Genomic DNA, 17,435 nt, shown 5'->3' on the forward strand with positions numbered 1-17,435 from the left:
ATCCAAGCTGCACATAACGACTTCCGACTTAATGCATCCGCCACTACATTCGCCTTTCCCGGATGGTAATGCAATTCAAAGTCGTAGTCCTTCAACAATTCCATCCACCTTCTCTGCCTCATATTAAGCTCTTTCTGATCAAAGAGGTACTTCAAGCTCTTATGATCAGAGAAAACTTGGAACTTAACCCCATAGAGATAATGCCTCCACACCTTCAAGGCAAACACAACCGCAGCGAGTTCCAAATCGTGTGTAGGATAATTAACTTCATGAGGTCTCAACTGTCGTGAGGCATACGCCACCACATTATGATGCTGCATCAGCACGCACCCTAGACCCTTTAATGAGGCATCACAATACACCTCACAAGGCTCGTTCGGCTCGGGTAACACTAACACAGGTGCAGTGGTCAACCTTTTCTTCAATGTCTGAAAGCTCTCCTCGCATTCAGGAGTCCAAACAAACGGAGTGTCTTTTCGGGTTAACTTCGTCATTGGTAACGCTATCTGTGAAAAGCCCTTGATAAACCTTCTGTAATAGCCAGCTAAACCCAGAAAACTCCTTATCTCTGTTACGGTGGTTGGTTGCTTCCAATCCATCACAGCCTCCACCTTAGTTGGATCTACGGCTATTCCCTTCTTACTCACCACATGCCCCAAAAACTTCACCTCACTCTTCCAAAATTCACACTTAGACAGTTTTGCATAAAGTTTCTTCTCCTTTAGAATCTGCAACACGGTCCTCAAGTGTTCCGCATGCTCTTCTTCAGTCTTGGAATAAATCAGTATGTCATCAATGAAGACAACAACGAATTTATCCAGAAACGGACGGAAGACTCTATTCATGTAATCCATGAATACCGCAGGAGCGTTCGTCAACCCAAAGGACATTACAGTGTACTCGTAATGACCATAATGAGTCCTGAAAGCGGTCTTAGGGATATCCTCACCCCTCACCCTTATCTGGTGATAACCGGATCGCAAATCGATCTTGGAGAAAACTCCAGCTCCTTGCAACTGATCCATGAGATCATCAATTCTCGGCAATGGGTACTTATTCTTTATTGTAACCTTGTTCAACTGCCTGTAATCCACACAGAGCCGCATACTCCCATCCTTCTTCTTCACCAGTAACACTGGAGCACCCCACGGAGAAACACTTGGTCGTATAAAATTCTTTCCCAATAAATCCTCTAACTGAGACTTTAGCTCGTTCATCTCCAACGGTGACATCCTATAAGGAGCACTTGAGATTGGTCCCGCCCCGGGATCCAACTCAATAGCAAACTCAACCTCTCGGTTAGGTGGAAACTCATCAATATCATCGGGAAACACTTCCGGAAACTCACACACAACCGGAATCTGTTCCAACCTTTGATCATCTCCCGAAACGCCCGCGGTTAACAACATGATACCCTGACATTCGATTCTAGAACAGTTCACCATCATCGAGTTCAAGTAATAATTATTCACCACGACCGGCCCTTCTGTATCTTCCGGCATAAAGTACACCGACTTTGTAGAACAATCAAGCAGAACATGGTTCATAGATAACCAGTCCAATCCCAAGATAAGATCAAGACCGACCATCGGCAAGCAGACTAAATTATGAACAAAATCACGCTGCTTGAACCTAAAGGAAACTTCCGGGCATCCTAGCCTAGTTACCGTGGCTTCATGGGTAGCATTGTACACCCTTAGATCATAACCTAAAGTTACAATCTTCAACCCTAACTCATGGGCTTTCTCAAATGTAATGAATGAATGTGATGCTCCCGAATCAAATAAAGCATTTAAAGTTTGACCAGCTAATTCACAGTTACCTCGAATGAGTGTCTCAGATCCCTCAGCTCCTACAGCTGAAGTGGTGAACACCCGTCCAGTCTGTTGTGCCTTCCCAGCACCTTGTTTCTGCTTTTCCGGACAGTTGGCGGCTTTATGCCCCGCCTTTCTACAATTGTAGCACAAACCCCATCCGGCCTTGCATGGTGCTCCCGGATGGTGACTTCCACACCTAGTACAAGCTTGATCATTCTGAGGCTGCTTCCCAAACTTCTTTCCTTGGGAGTTGTTGTTGTTGTTGGGCCTCCTAAATGAGCTTCCCCTCTTGAAAGACGGACCCCTAGGTGCAAAGCTCTTCCCTCGGTTCTGTGGGAATGATCCTTTGTGACTTCCTTTCTCAGCGGTTGCCCTTTTTACACACTCCTCAGCAACCCTACACTTGTTCACTAATTCGGAGAAAGTCCTAATCTCCATTGGTCCCACTGAACTGAAGATATCACTCCGGAGTCCTCCTTCATACTTAACACACTTCCATTCCTCATATTCCACCGGAGTCCCTTGGCACATACGAGAGAACCTGAACAGCTCCTCAAACTTGTCAGTATACTCTGATATGGACATAGTACCCTGCTTCAGTTGTAACAATTCAAGTTCCTTAGCCGTCCTAGCAGAAGTCGGAAAGTACTTCTTATAGAACTCTTCTTGAAAGACATTCCAGGTGATATAGTCATCACCCTGCTGCAGAAGACGTCGGATACCTTGCCACCAATGCGACGCCTCACCGGTGAGCATATAAGTGGCAAACTCGACACGCTGTCCTTCAGGTACCACTTGTGCTTGTAATGCTCGCTCTATAGCCTGAAACCATGTATCAGCCTCAGTCGGGCTAGTAGTTCCCTTGAACTTAGGCGGATTAACCTTCAAAAAGTTTGCCAAGGTCATCGGGCCCTGAACTCCACCTCCATCATTACCATGGTTGTTCATCTGTTGACCAAGAGCCTCAGCAGTGGCTTGCATAGCAGCAGCCATGTTCTCCAACGCAGCCATAAAGTTCACCGGGTCATTAGGGTTATTCTCCGGTGCACGAGCATTCGTACGACCTCTCGCACTACCTCTACCGCGTCCACGAGGCGCCATCTGGTTCCTATACACACCCAACAATCGATATTAAGTTGATCAGTCTCAATATCGGAAGTCTAGTGCTTCAAAGTCCCAAATGCATGCTCATGAACGTTTATGCCAATTATATCGAGCAGATATACTAATAGCACATAACACACATACAGAGAATGCACAGAAGCATAGTCAGTCCATCCCTCAGGCTCTACAGGAACGAACTGCTCTGATACCATAATGTAACACCCTACCATACAGAGTCTTATGCTTAAGTCATAATTCAGAGATGGCAAGGTATTACAACCTCTAAAATAAAAATTTAGTACGTATAGTAGTATGAATGATTGATTATAACTAGGAGCCTTTGTAGAAAAAGGGGTAAACAAAAATCGCAACTCAAAAGCGCATCACTCCGATCGATAACGTAACGAACAAGGATAACCAACGCGAGATTATATATATACAAAGGAGTGTCAAAAATAGGAATATCAAGACTCAAGATCCGGCTGCGAAGATAACCGGTCCGAGCATAGTAATATATACATATGATAAAATAATGAAAACCCCAAAGGAAACCCAAAGGGACACAAATACATAAACCTATTCTCCAAAATCTCCCATAAGAGGAGTCATCACAGTTTGTATTATTTAATGGAGATAAGAGTATCTAAGCAAAACATATAAACCAAAACATAGTCCCCAAGCACAAGGAATCTTCGCAAATCTAGAAGTCTCCAGCATGCCTCAGCGGGAAACCTCGCGTCCTGCATCTGAAAACCACAAAATCCGCATGGGTGAAAACCAGATGTCCCCAGCATGGTAACAGCTTCCACATATATAATACATAATAATAGAGGAAAGCCAAAGGCAATCCTAGAACTCCCTCCAGATAATATCAAAGCTTATAAACAAGCTAAACCATATAAGGGCATCTGACTAAAGATTCTTCAGTCTAACTAATACTTTCCCTTCCAATTCCTTCAAACCTCCCAACCACCAGCAGGAGTATATTATAGCAACACAGTTATATCAGACAAAGAATATACAAATAGGAGCAGTTAAGGCATTTAGACAATTAGCAAGTAATATGCAGTCAAATAGGCAATCTCGAACAATTCATATAGTATGCATATGATGAATGCCTGTCCCTAGTGGCTGATGATATCATCTTGTCGGTTATAGAGCCAACCCGACAAGTCCTGGTCGCTAACCATTGGACTGTCCCTCTGTCGCGCATCCCCAACTCGAGTTATACTCGTTATAAACTTGATCATAAACATGATCCATATCCATCACCCTCACTGGTGAATATTTCGGGGGCGAGCTCATCCGGGTCTTTCACAGTGCCCGGCCACACTTACGACATGGGGTCACCAGAGTATCAAGTCTCAACCTGGAGCACATGGTGGCTAGCCACTGCTACTACCCAGGGAAACTCGTATCTCAGATAGTGGAAGTGCAAATCACAATTATCAATAATTCAGCATAAACATGCATGAATCCTCATCCATGGATCAACATCCATATCAGCCATCCGGCTCACGGTTCAGTCCAGAACCAGCCAATATTCATAGCATACACAGCTATTCCGGCTCACGGTTAAATCCATAACCAGCCATTTCATTAACAATTATAGCCTTTCGGCCCATGGCATAACAAGCACTTCCACCACCATCCTCCGCATCTCACATAATCATCTTGATCCTCATTGATCATTCATATTTCCCTTGCTTCACCCGCAAGTTAACTCATTCACTAGCCCCTTTTTAATAGCTAGGCATGCCATAATGATTTAAGACATAAATGGTGAGATCGGAGGCTTAAAAGTATGAGATTTGGCTTTTAAAACTCAAAAATCAACTTTGGGATGAAAACAGGGCCACGCGTACGCGTACTCCACGCGCACGCGTGGATGGCCTCAAAAACTCATCGACGCGCAAGCGTCATGCACGCTAACGCGTGGATTACAACTTTGCCAATCGACGCGCACGCGTCAACCACGCGTACGCGCGGGTGTTCTCGTGCCCCAGGCACAACACCGGCACAGTTCTGGCATAACTCTCTGGAAAATGGCTGGGCATTGGGTGCAGCACAATCGGCGCGCCCGCGCACATCACGCGTACGCGTGGATGGCATTTTTCGGAAGATCGGCGCGTACGCGCCAGGTGCGCCCACGCGCAAGGGGTCATTCTGCTAAAAATTTTCTAAGTTAAAAGCTGCAGAATTTCACAGATTTACACCCCAATCTTCCAACGGACATAACTTCCTCATTTTAAATCATTTTTCACCCGTTCTTCAAACGGTATGGACATCCCGGATCCAATTTCATTTCTAAACAGATTTGGTACAAAACGGAGATCCGTAGTCCAAGTCATGTCCCGTCAAAGTATGCCCAAAAACCATATTTTCATACAAAACCACAATATGCCATTTTCAAAACAAACCATTTTCAACTCTTTTCAAAATCAATCAAAACATGCCAATTTCATCCCCTTTTCTTTGAAATCAATCAAAATGTGTCAAATTCAACGTCAAGCCTCCTCAACTCACACATTGACACATTATCACAATTTACCAAAATCACTATCTCATCATTTTACCCCACTTCACCCAAGTGGCTCAAACCCAAACATATTGACATATCATATACTATTCCTCATGCCAATTTTCAACAACACCAATTCCAAATAACCATCATTATACATAATCAATATCATATTCACCATCAACATGGTTCAACCCACAATTCAACCATAACCAATCATCAAGCATATATCACAACATGCATACTTCTCATACATCATACCATTAAGGCATCAATAATCATCATCACATATATGACCACATCATATATCTCAATCATTTAACAACATCAACCATTCAATGCCTATCTTAGGGCCTCTAGCCTAAGTATTTCCTACCACATTACATATTAGATACGGGAAACCGAAACCATACCTTAGCCGATTTTTCCAAGCTCCACCGGAGCACTTCCAAACCAAATATCCACAAGCTCTCAAGGCCTCAATACCTCCAAGAACAGATTTTTCACCACCAAACCCTTTCCAAGCTTTTCAAAATCACCAATCAAGCTCCAATATCCACACATACACAACCTAAGCCACAACCATCATACCCATACACAACATCTCAAAACCCAAGCATCATAAAACAACAAAATACACTAGGGTTGAGAATCTTACCACACCTAAGGTCCAAGGAGACAAGATTAACCTTCTCCTTCAAGAGAGTTTGGTCCTATAACATCAAAGAACCCAAAATCTCAACATTTCACCCATGAAACTCGAAAATAAGGGCTGAGATTTCGAACAGCAACACGTGGCTTACCTCAAGATTGATTATATGGGTTTTGTAGAGCTCTCCGCGGTGAACGCGTGGCCGCAAACGGGGCGGCAATCGGAGCTCTAGATCAAAAGTTATGATGGTTTGAAGATCAACCAAGGGAGAGAACTTGAGAGTGTGTTCTTCCTCCCTTTCTCTCTAATTTCAGCTTGTGTGTGTAACAAATGAGGAGAGAGAGTGCTGAAAACTAGGGTTTTGGTTAAGTTATGTTGGGCCAAGGGCCCACTTTGGGTCCGGTTGGCCCGGTTTGGCCCGTTCGGTCCAATCTTGGTCCGAATTCTATAAAATTGGTACCAAAATTCTCGTCTCAGTCTCCTCTATCACATTTAGCCATAAAAATCACATTTTAGGCTTTCTAGAATAAATTCTCATTTATGGGTTAATTAGCCATTAATTAACCGGGTTTTACAGTCCGCGCCACCCAACAGCCGCCGTCGCCGTTGGTCTGCTGTAGAACCGCCATCAAGAAATAGAACCGCACGAGGAGGCAGAACCGTCGTGCCACCGTCGCTGTTTTCATCGCGTGTGGAGTTGCCGTTGCTAACAAACCCAACCGCCGCCCAGTTGTGTCGCCGCCATGAAGACCTCGCCGACGTCTTCCCCTTCGCAGATCGTTGCCGTCTTTGGAGCAGAGAGCGAAAGAGATCTCACGGTGGAGGGAACAGGGAGGCGCCACCGTGCAGCGAGAAGATACCGCCGCCGCGAAGCTACCGCCGCTGTTGCACGCTCCGTAACCGCTACTGCTGGGGCTGCGCCGCCGTGACAGAGTTTTTGCCGCCCGAAACCCGCCGCCGCTGCCACCAGAAACCGCCACTGTGGCCTAAGTCAGTTTGGTAAGCTCTAATCTTGCCTCAGATCTTCTTTTCTGTTAAGTTGCTTATACTGTGAGTTGTTATTGAAGTTGTTTGCATTGGATTATATAGTCACCACTACTGCAGAATCATCAGAGCTTCCGGCCGTTATTAGAGCTGCTGTCCGGTCCATTTAGAAGCTGCTACTGTGTCGTTCTATTCTGTCTATCATGGTAAGAATATTCGGTGCCGTTCTTGTTTATCCCAACATCAATCATGTTCTAATATCGCACAATATCCGTCCCGCGTTAATTCTAAATTATGCCAGATAAATGGTTGTTGCCGTGATCCCTGCGGTTGATTGGGAATTTCTGCGGTTGCTGCTGATTAACATGAGAATAAGGATTTAATGTGTTTAATTATGCAACTTGCGACTAATTGAGGTAGGGTTTTTCTTAAAATCTAATTTACATTATAGAGTTGTGATAAATAGATATTGATGCAAAAAGATATATTTTTGTGATTATATTTGTCTTGTGGATGTAATGGATTGTTGGACTGGATTATTGGGTGCTTGATTGTTTGACTGAAGTACGGTTGTTGATAAGAAATAGATTTGGAAAGTTATTTACTTGATTATTGTGAAAAGTGGTTTTTCTTGGTTTGAAGTTAAACCGGTTTGATTTTGAGTCGGTCTGATTTTATAAATAATTTAATACTTGAGCTGGTTTGACTTTAAAAAGAGTTTTATTATTAGAATTGGACTGATTTGAAAATACTTTGATACTGGAATTGGTTGAATTTTGGAAAGTGATTGAGATTTGGAAATGGTTGAGAAAGGATTTGAGAAATGTTTGGATGGGACCCGAAAAGGGTGGCAGTGTCCGAGTTTTAAAGGAAATGCTGCCGAAATTTTATAAAATTGGAAGCTTTATTTGAAGTAATTAATTAAAAAGATTCGTTTTTAACGTTCTATGTTTCAAGATTAATTTATTTATCAAAGAAAGAATTATGTTTTAAATCGGGACTGTTAATGAATTGGATGGAAAGAAGGATGATGAGGATTGATGAGGATTTTCCTTGAAATATGGTTTTTGAATGAAGTTGGAAATGAGATTTGGATTGATGAATGATTATGATGTTAAGAATGTTGAGATATGATCTTTGAATTATTTATATGGCTTATGAATTTGAAATATCTGAGATACGAGGTTCCCTGGATTAAGTGCCGTGGCTTGCCACCACGTGTACCAGGTTGAAAACTCGATACTTTGTTGACCCTACGATGTAAGTGTGTGACCGGGCACTATATAAATTCCCGGGAATGTTACCCCCATTGAGTAATATTGATTATTTGAGAAAAAGCTATGCATAGACTCTTGGGGATGCACGTCGGGGGACTGTCTAAGTACAATTCAGACTTGTCGGGTTGGCTGGATAACCGACAGATGAGCCTCATCAGCCATAGGACAGGCATGCATCATATGCATTTGTATGCTTTGCTTGAGTTTAAACTTGTTTTGGTTTGCCTAATGGCTAAACTGTTCGTAACTGCTACTTGGACTATTTGCTGTAACTGCTGCCTACTTGTGCTTTCCTTGTCTGCCTTGCCTGTGTTTATCCTGGCGTGCTACATTTTGAGATTGAACTTTGGTGCTATATTAATGATTGTGTTGTTTGATTGCGTGGTTGGTTTCTGATTGAAAGTTTCTTATAAGAAAGAAAAGGTTTCGGATTTCTGAAAGATTAAACATTGTTTCTTTGAAAAGGTTTTGAACAATTATCTATTGGTTTTTAAAAATGATTCATAAGGCAATGATAATCACTGAGCTTGAAAACAGTTTTCTTATAAAATATCTTCTTATGACAACTTTGAAACTCCGTGGTGAGACCGTGTGGTTAGGTTCTCACCCCCTACCGCTTTACCTTTTCAGGAACCAGATGAAGAGGCATTAAGGAGTGTTATACTGCGTTTGGTTTATGTATTGTTGTATTAATTAGATTATTTTCTTCCCTCGTCTTTGTTATTACAAATTTGTAAGAGGGATAGGAGTTGTATGTTTTATATGTATATTATATTATGAGTTATTATGTAAGGAGTTTTGTATATGAATCTATGCCTGCTTGTATTTTTCTTAAGATAAAATATTTATTTCCGGTTTTTGAAGAAATCAGCGATACAGTGTCGAGTCACAGGCTCATATTTTAGTATTTGGTATGTAAAGTAGTCGTAATACTTCTTGCTATCAGAGTGGCGCAGCCGGAAGCGTGAATTCTGATAGTGAGGGTGTTACATTATGGTATCAGAGCGGTCCTTCCTGTAGAGCCTTGAAAATGGACTGATTATGCTTCAATTGCATATTCTGAGAGTCTGTCATGTAGTAGATCTTGTTTGAATAACGAGAAATAGAATTTGATGCACATGACTGCCTATTAATTAACATTGTTAGCTTACCGTTGCATATCTGTTGATGTTAAGTCTGGCCAACTTAATGTTGATGGTTTATGTGAACGGGAAAGTTAATAGGTTATTATAGGCGAAAAGAAATTGATAAGTAATGGGTAATGCGAGTCACGCGGTTCGCGGATGCTAGGGTTCGCTTTTCGTGCTTGGTTTCAATTTATTATTCTTGTTTACGTCGCTTAGGTTGGCATATCGTTTCTTTCTGTTTACTATCCTCATTGAAGTTCTTTGACTCGGATTCCTTTCTTGAACCATGATTGATCATTCTCCGACCGTATTTCATTTTTCGTCCATAATCTTATTTGATTGTATTCTTAAGAATTTGTTTGAGTCTTTTAAAAACATCTGTCTTTACCATTGATTATACTCTTCTTCAAGAATCCTGTGCTCATTGATCTGATCTTGAACTTGTTTTGGCATAATGCATGATCTTTAAATCTTGAACGATTTGAACCTTGAAAATTATGATTCGAACTAAGCTAACTTTGTAAATTGATACTTTTGCTTCATGTCTAATGTATACCATAAACTTATCATATTCCTGATTATCTTTCAAATTCTCGGCATCATAAATCCTGATCTTGAATTTCTCTATGTAACCTGTGTATTCCCTTGACGTAATCTGAGCTTACTTTGATTGGAAAAGTTTTGAATTGATCTTTTTCTTACTTAATTGTGTTTCCCAATCATCCTTCAAAATATTTGGATAAGATTACTTTTAAATTTAGTATATACTTTCCTACATGGATTCTAAAATTTCTTTATATGGTTTAAATCTGTTTATTTGTAAAGCTTCACCTATTCTTCTATAGAAAACAATTTCTACTTTGAATTTCCTTCATTAACTACAACTTGATTTATTTTCAACCTTATCACAATTTTTAAACATATTCTTATGTGATTTTACATTCGAGTATTTTTCAAGATTCTTGAAAAAAAAATAAAATAAAATATTAAAGCAAAATAAAATAAAATTTTATTCATAGCCCAATTAAATTTTATTTTACAAACTTTGCATATTTTATTTTAACTACGATTGTTTTGATGTAATACCTTATTTAAACCTTTTGTATTTCTTTGAGAAAATGAATTCATTCCTTCTTTAGATTACCCATTCTTTGTAAACGCTACCATTGATTTTTAGTCTTCTTTTTCCCTCAGCTCAAATCCGGTTTAAATAAAAGTACCGTTCTTCCTCTCAATTCTTCCTATCGAAGTTCTTAAATTCAAAATTCTTTCTTAGGATTACAACTTGATTTCCTAGCTTATGTTTTTATGCAAATTCTTATTTGATTATCTGAAAAGTCTTTCAAAGTTTTCGAAGAAAAATTTTATCCTTAGCATAATTAATTTTCATTTCACAAATCTTGCATAATCTAATTCGACTTGAATTTGTTTTAACATGACGTAATATTTACGCTTTTGATGATTCTCTTGAATTTTGTAAGCAATTGCCCTGTTTTCCTCTATGGTTTCTATTGGAGTTCTTTAAAATTAAAATTCTTTCCTATTTGCATTTTGATTCTTCCTTCCGACATACTTCATGACTTTTGGCCATTCTTATTTGTTGGTGGTTTGAACCATTTTGAAGGAGTTTTGAATTCTTTTGGAGAAATTTAAGTTTTGAATCAACTTTTTAAGTTATTGAGTTCCTTTTTTTCAGCGCATCTTAATATTATCGAACATCCTTATAAAGTTGTGACTTCAAGTATATTATTGGAGTCTTGTTTTAAACCTTTTTAAACATGTTTTGATTTATTCTTATGCAAAGTTGTCCCTAACTTTGAATTGCTTTACTTGAGCAGTGCCTCTCTTTGATGTGATTTGAACTTGTTTCTGGGCGATATAACCATCTATTAAAGTTTTAATAAAATTGCTTTCAATTCAGCCTACACTCTTTTACTTTATACTCTGAAAATTTCTGTATGTGATTTAAACCTGTTTGATTGTAATGCATCATCTTTTCTTTTATGAGTAAAACTTTATGTCAAGTTTTCTTTCAACAAGATTGTAGTTTTCATACATGCTTGAAAAAGAGAAAATACAATTTAGCTCTTAGCCAAATTAATCTTTCCATTTACAAAGTTTGTGTAATCTATTTCCACTTGAATTTATATTGAAATAATGCCACATTTACGCTTTTATTAATTTTTTGAAGGATGTTTGTTACCCATTTTCTCTTTTAGAACATGAAATGATTTCCCCTTAAGTTTCCATTCTTTACGAACAATGCATTTGAAAATACTTTTAAACCATACTCTTGAGTTCTATAAACTTTGTTTTTGGTTTGGATATTTTTCTTCTGTAAACCTCATATTTTTTGACTCAGCTTGAATTCGTTTCAAAATACTGTATTATTTTTCATCTTATTGATCCTATCGAATCCCTTCGACTGAAGAGTTACTCTTAAAGTTATCAGTTGATCCTTTTTCCAACATTCTTCATTACTTGTTTATCCTTGTCCACTTGTGATTTCAACAATTCTTTCAAATTCTTGCAAACATGGTCCTTGTTACTTTTCTTTTTTTTCTAAGGTCCGTTATCTTTCTGAGTATATTCGGAATTTATTTTAGTATCTTGTGTGCCTATTGGACTTAGTAAACGACACATTAATTCTTTAGGGTACGTTTGGTGGACGCAAAAGGTAAAATTTGTAAATATACGACGTTGCAGGGAGTTGTGAAACCTTATTTCAAGTGAAAGGATTTTGTTGATGTTGGGTTTGTGACCATTAAGATTTGTAAAGTGTTTGACGAGGTTGAAAACCCTCAGATGAGTTATTCGATGAAGTACGATTGAGGATGGAGGGAATAAGTTAAGTTGAAGTTTGAATAATTGAATCTCTAAAGATGGTGTGAGATCAAATGTGAACGTTAAGCACGTTGTTTTAATCCTAACCCGTTTTATAACCTTTTATCGCCTTGTTTTACCAACACATGTTTGAAACATCATTTTATGCATCAAGCCTATTTTGTAACCTTGTTTCACATCATACTTATACCCTTCATATTTTTATATGAAAATCCTGGTATTTGAAACTATATGTATATATATTGAGAACTTTTTGCCTTTTCTTTACATAAGTTCAAGAGGAATAATATGAAAATCTTTTTTATTTTGTATCAATTTTCGAGGACGAAAATTTTTATAAGGTGGGTAGGATGTAAGACCCAGAATTTTCAAATAAATCTTATTATGAATTATTTTGTATCATTTAAATTATAAAGTTGGTAGTTATGAGATAATAAGAATTTTATATGATTCAATTTTAGATGCTTTATATTTATATCATTTAGTACTTTAAGTTAAAGATAAAGAAAATTAATTATATTACCATATATTTTCAACTAGAGTAATTTATTGAGAATCAATTAGTATTTTTATACTACAAATACTATTTTAAAGTAATTTTAGAGATTAAATTAGTTTTTCAAATATTAATACTTCATACTCTAATTTTATTAAAATTATTTTATTTATATTAAACCCAAAATTATCAATTTCATAAGCAAACTCTAAACCTAAATAAACCATTTTTCCTTTACCCAGATGAAACCCAGCTGCCGCCTTACTTCCTTCAGCCACCAAGATTCCCTTTTTCCCAAACCTTCCCAAACCCACGCAGCAAAACAGCAAACTCATGGAAGAAAGAAAAAAGAGAAAGAGGGAAAGAGAGATGGGGGACTGAAGGAAGAGAAGAAAGAAAGGGAGAAGGGAGAAGAGAGGGAGACGGCGCCGGTGGGCCTCACTGCCACCATCGCCGTCGCTGTGCCGTCGGGAGGGAGATCCGAGAGAGAGGAAGAGAGCACCGAGGGAGGAGCTGTCCGCGCCACCCAACAGCCGCCGTCGCCGTTGGTCCAATGTAGAACCGCCATCAAGAAATAGAACCGCGCGAGGAGGCACAACCGTCGCGCCACCGTCGCTGTTTTCATCGCGTGTGGAGTCGCCGTTGCTAACAAACCCAGCCGCCGCCCAGTTGTGTCGCCGCCATGAAGACCTCGCCGACGTCTTCCCCTTCACAGATCGTTGCCGTTTTTGGAGCAGAGAGCGAAAGAGATCTCACGGTGGAGGGAAAAGGAAGGCACCACCGTGCAGCGAGAAGATACCGCCGCCGCGAAGCTACCGCCGCCGTTGCGCGCTCCGTAACCGCTACTGCTAGGGCTGTGCAGCCGTGACCGAGTTTTTGCCGCCAGAAACCCGCCGCCGCTGCCACCAGAAACTGCCACTGTGGCCTAAGTCAGTTTGGTAAGCTCTAATCTTGCCTCAGATCTTCTTTTCTGTTAAGTTGCTTCTACTGTGAGTTGTTATTGAAGTTGTTTGCATTGGATTATATAGTCACCACTGCTGTAGAATCATCAGAGCTTCCGGCCGTTATTAGAGCTGCTGTCCGGTCAATTTAGAAGCTGCTACTGTGTCGTTCTATTCTGTCTATCATGGTAAGAATATTCGGTGCCGTTCTTGTTTATCCCAACATCAATCATGTTCTAATATCACTCAATATCCGTCCCGCGTTAATTCTAAATTATGCCAGATAAATGGTTGTTGCCGTGATCCCTGCAGTTGATTGGGAATTTCTGCGGTTGCTGCTGATTAACATGAGAATAAGGATTTAATGGGTTTAATTATGCAACTTACGACTAATTGAGGTAGGGTTTTTCTTAAAATCTAATTTACATTACAAAGTTGTGATAAATAGATATTGATGCAAAAAGATATATTTTTGTGATTATATTTGTCTTGTGGATGTAATGGATTGTTGGACTGGATTATTGGGTACTTGATTGTTTGACTGAAGTACGGTTGTTGATAAGAAATGGATTTGGAAAGTTATTTACTTGATTATTGTGAAAAGTGGTTTTTCTTGGTTTGAAGTTAAATCGGTTTGATTTTGAGTCGGTCTGATTTTATAAATAATTTAATACTTGAGCTGGTTTGACTTTAAAAAGAGTTTTATTATTAGAATTGGTCTGATTTGAAAATACTTTGATACTGGAATTGGTTGAATTTTGGAAAGTGATTGAGATTTGGAAATGGTTGAGAAAGGATTTGAGAAATGTTTGGATGGGACCCGAAAAGGGTGGCAGTGTCCGAGTTTTAAAGGAAATGCTGCCGAAATTTTATAAAATTGGGAGCTTTATTTGAAGTAATTAATTAAAAAGATTCGTTTTTAATGTTCTATGTTTCAAGATTGATTTATTTATCAAAGAAAGAGTTATGTTTTAAATTGGGACTGTTAATGAATGGGATGGAAAGAAGGATGATGAGGATTGATGAGGATTTTCCTTGAAATATGGTTTTTGAATGAAGTTGGAAATGAGATTTGGATTGATGAATGATTATGATGTTAAGAATGTTGAGATATGATCTTTGAATTATTTATATGGCTTATGAATTTGAAATATCTGAGATACGAGGTTCCCTAGATTAAGCGCCGTGGCTTGCCACCACGTGTACCAGGTTGAAAACTCGATACTCTGTTGACCCTACGATGTAAGTGTGTGACCGGGCACTATATAAATTCCCGGGAATGTTACCCCTATTGAGTAATATTGATTATTTGAGAAAAAGCTATGCATAGACTCTTGGGGATGCACGTCGGGGGACTGTCTAAGTACAATTCAGACTTATCGGGTTGGCTGGATAACCGACAGATGAGCCTCATCAGCCATAGGACAGGCATGCATCATATGCATTTGTATGCTTTGCTTGAGTTTAAACTTGTTTTGGTTTGCCTAATTGCTAAACTGTTTCGTAACTGCTACTTGGACTATTTGCTGTAACTGCTGCCTACTTGTGCTTTCCTTGTCTGCCTTGCCTGTGTTTATCCTGGCGTGCTACATTTTGAGATTGAAATTTGGTGCTATCTTAATGATTGTGTTGTTTGATTGCGTGGTTGGTTTCTGATTGAAAGTTTCTTATAAGAAAGGAAAGGTTTCGGATTTCTGAAAGATTAAACGTTGTTTCTTTGAAAAGGTTTTGAACAATTATCTATTGGTTTTTAAAAAAGATTCATAAGGCAATGATAATCACTGAGCTTGAAAACAGTTTTCTTATAAAATATCTTCTTATGACAACTTTGAAACTCCGTGGTGAGACCGTGTGGTTAGGTTCTCACCCCCTACCGCTTTACCTTTTCAAGAACCAGATAAAGAGGCATTAAGGAGTGTTATACTGCGTTTGGTTTATGTATTGTTGTATTAATTAGATTATTTTATTCCCTTGTCTTTGTTATTACAAATTTGTAAGAGGGATAGGAGTTGTATGTTTTATATGTATATTATATTATGAGTTATTATGTAAGGAGTTTTGTATATGAATCTATGCCTGCTTGTATTTTTCTTAAGATAAAGTATTTATTTCCGGTTTTTGAAGAAATCAGCGATACAGTGTCGAGTCACAGGCTCCTATTTTAGTATTTGGTATGTAAAGTAGTCGTAATACTTCTTGCTATCAGAGTGGTGCAGCCGGAAGCGTGAATTCTGATAGTGAGGGTGTTACAATAGGAAGCATACATAAATTGCTACATTTTTTTATTATGTTATACAACTTAAAATTATACTATCATATTATTATTAATCCTAGATACTTGATATAATTATATCAAATTTAATTATGAATCTAAATAAATAAAATAGATAACATTCAATATTATTTTTTTCTTTTTTACATTCAATATTACTGTAAATATAAAAAGTAAAATAATTAATGAAAAAATATGAGCAGAAAATAAAACATATTAATTAAAATTCAATTGTTATCTAATTAATCTTGTGTCTATACGATATAACTTTACAAAAATGTTATGAATCACAACCTTTTTTATTCTACAAAAAAGAAAAATACTATATGTAGCCTTTAGTAGTAAAAAAAATAATTATAAAAATTAATTATTGATATTGATATTAATCATAATTGATTATTAATACTCTAATTTTTTAAAATATATTTTACCTTTTTAAAATATAAGGCATGTACCGTGTAGACTTTATTATTATTATTATTATTATTATTATTATTATTATTATTATTATTATTATTATTATTATTATTATTATTATTATCCCCTAATTGATATCAAATTAAATGGGTCACTATTAATGTGTACATCAATTATCTCTTAATAAAATTATTGCACTTGAATGAGAATTAGAACTATATCAATTGATATAATTAGAATGATTAAAAATATCGATGATTTATAAGTAGTTTAATAACGCATTAAATATTAATTTGATATAATTATAATGAAGATATTTTCTTAAATTAATATAATCATGCATTATTCATGAGCTAATTGTAATATAATTAAAATAAATTTATTTGAGAAAAAAATTCATGTATAATTTTCAAAAATTATAATAATTTTTTATTTATATATACGTATATATTAATTTTGTTAAATAATTCTCTCTCTCTCTCTCTCTCTATATATATATATATATATATAATTATATACATATACATAAATAAAAAATATATGAATTATATTTTGTTAAACTCCATGTTACCAGCTATTAAAAACATTTAAATCACATGTATTAATTTTTTGTTATAATTATTTCGTTTTATATATATGATTATTTTTTATTCTACAATCGTGCTGTAAGACCCAAGACTTTTGAAAAGGCTTATTTTGAGTCGATCTCAAATTATATATTTATTTATGATTTTAATTTCAGAAAATATTTTTGTTAAAAATAATTAAAGGTAATTAATTGGATTTGAAATAAATTAAGGTTTTTATCCAAACTCTATACCTATGAATTATTTTCCTATTTATGATTTAAAGTTTTGGAAATTCGAAAATAATGAGGTTTGGTTATTTAAATTAGAATTTTTGTCTGATTTTATAATTATGAATTATTTTCTATATTTAAATTATAAAATTGGTAGTTATGAAATAATAAGAATTTTATATAA

This window comes from Arachis stenosperma, chromosome 9 (assembly GCF_014773155.1).
Source record: "Arachis stenosperma cultivar V10309 chromosome 9, arast.V10309.gnm1.PFL2, whole genome shotgun sequence".
NCBI classification, from domain to species: domain Eukaryota; kingdom Viridiplantae; phylum Streptophyta; class Magnoliopsida; order Fabales; family Fabaceae; genus Arachis; species Arachis stenosperma.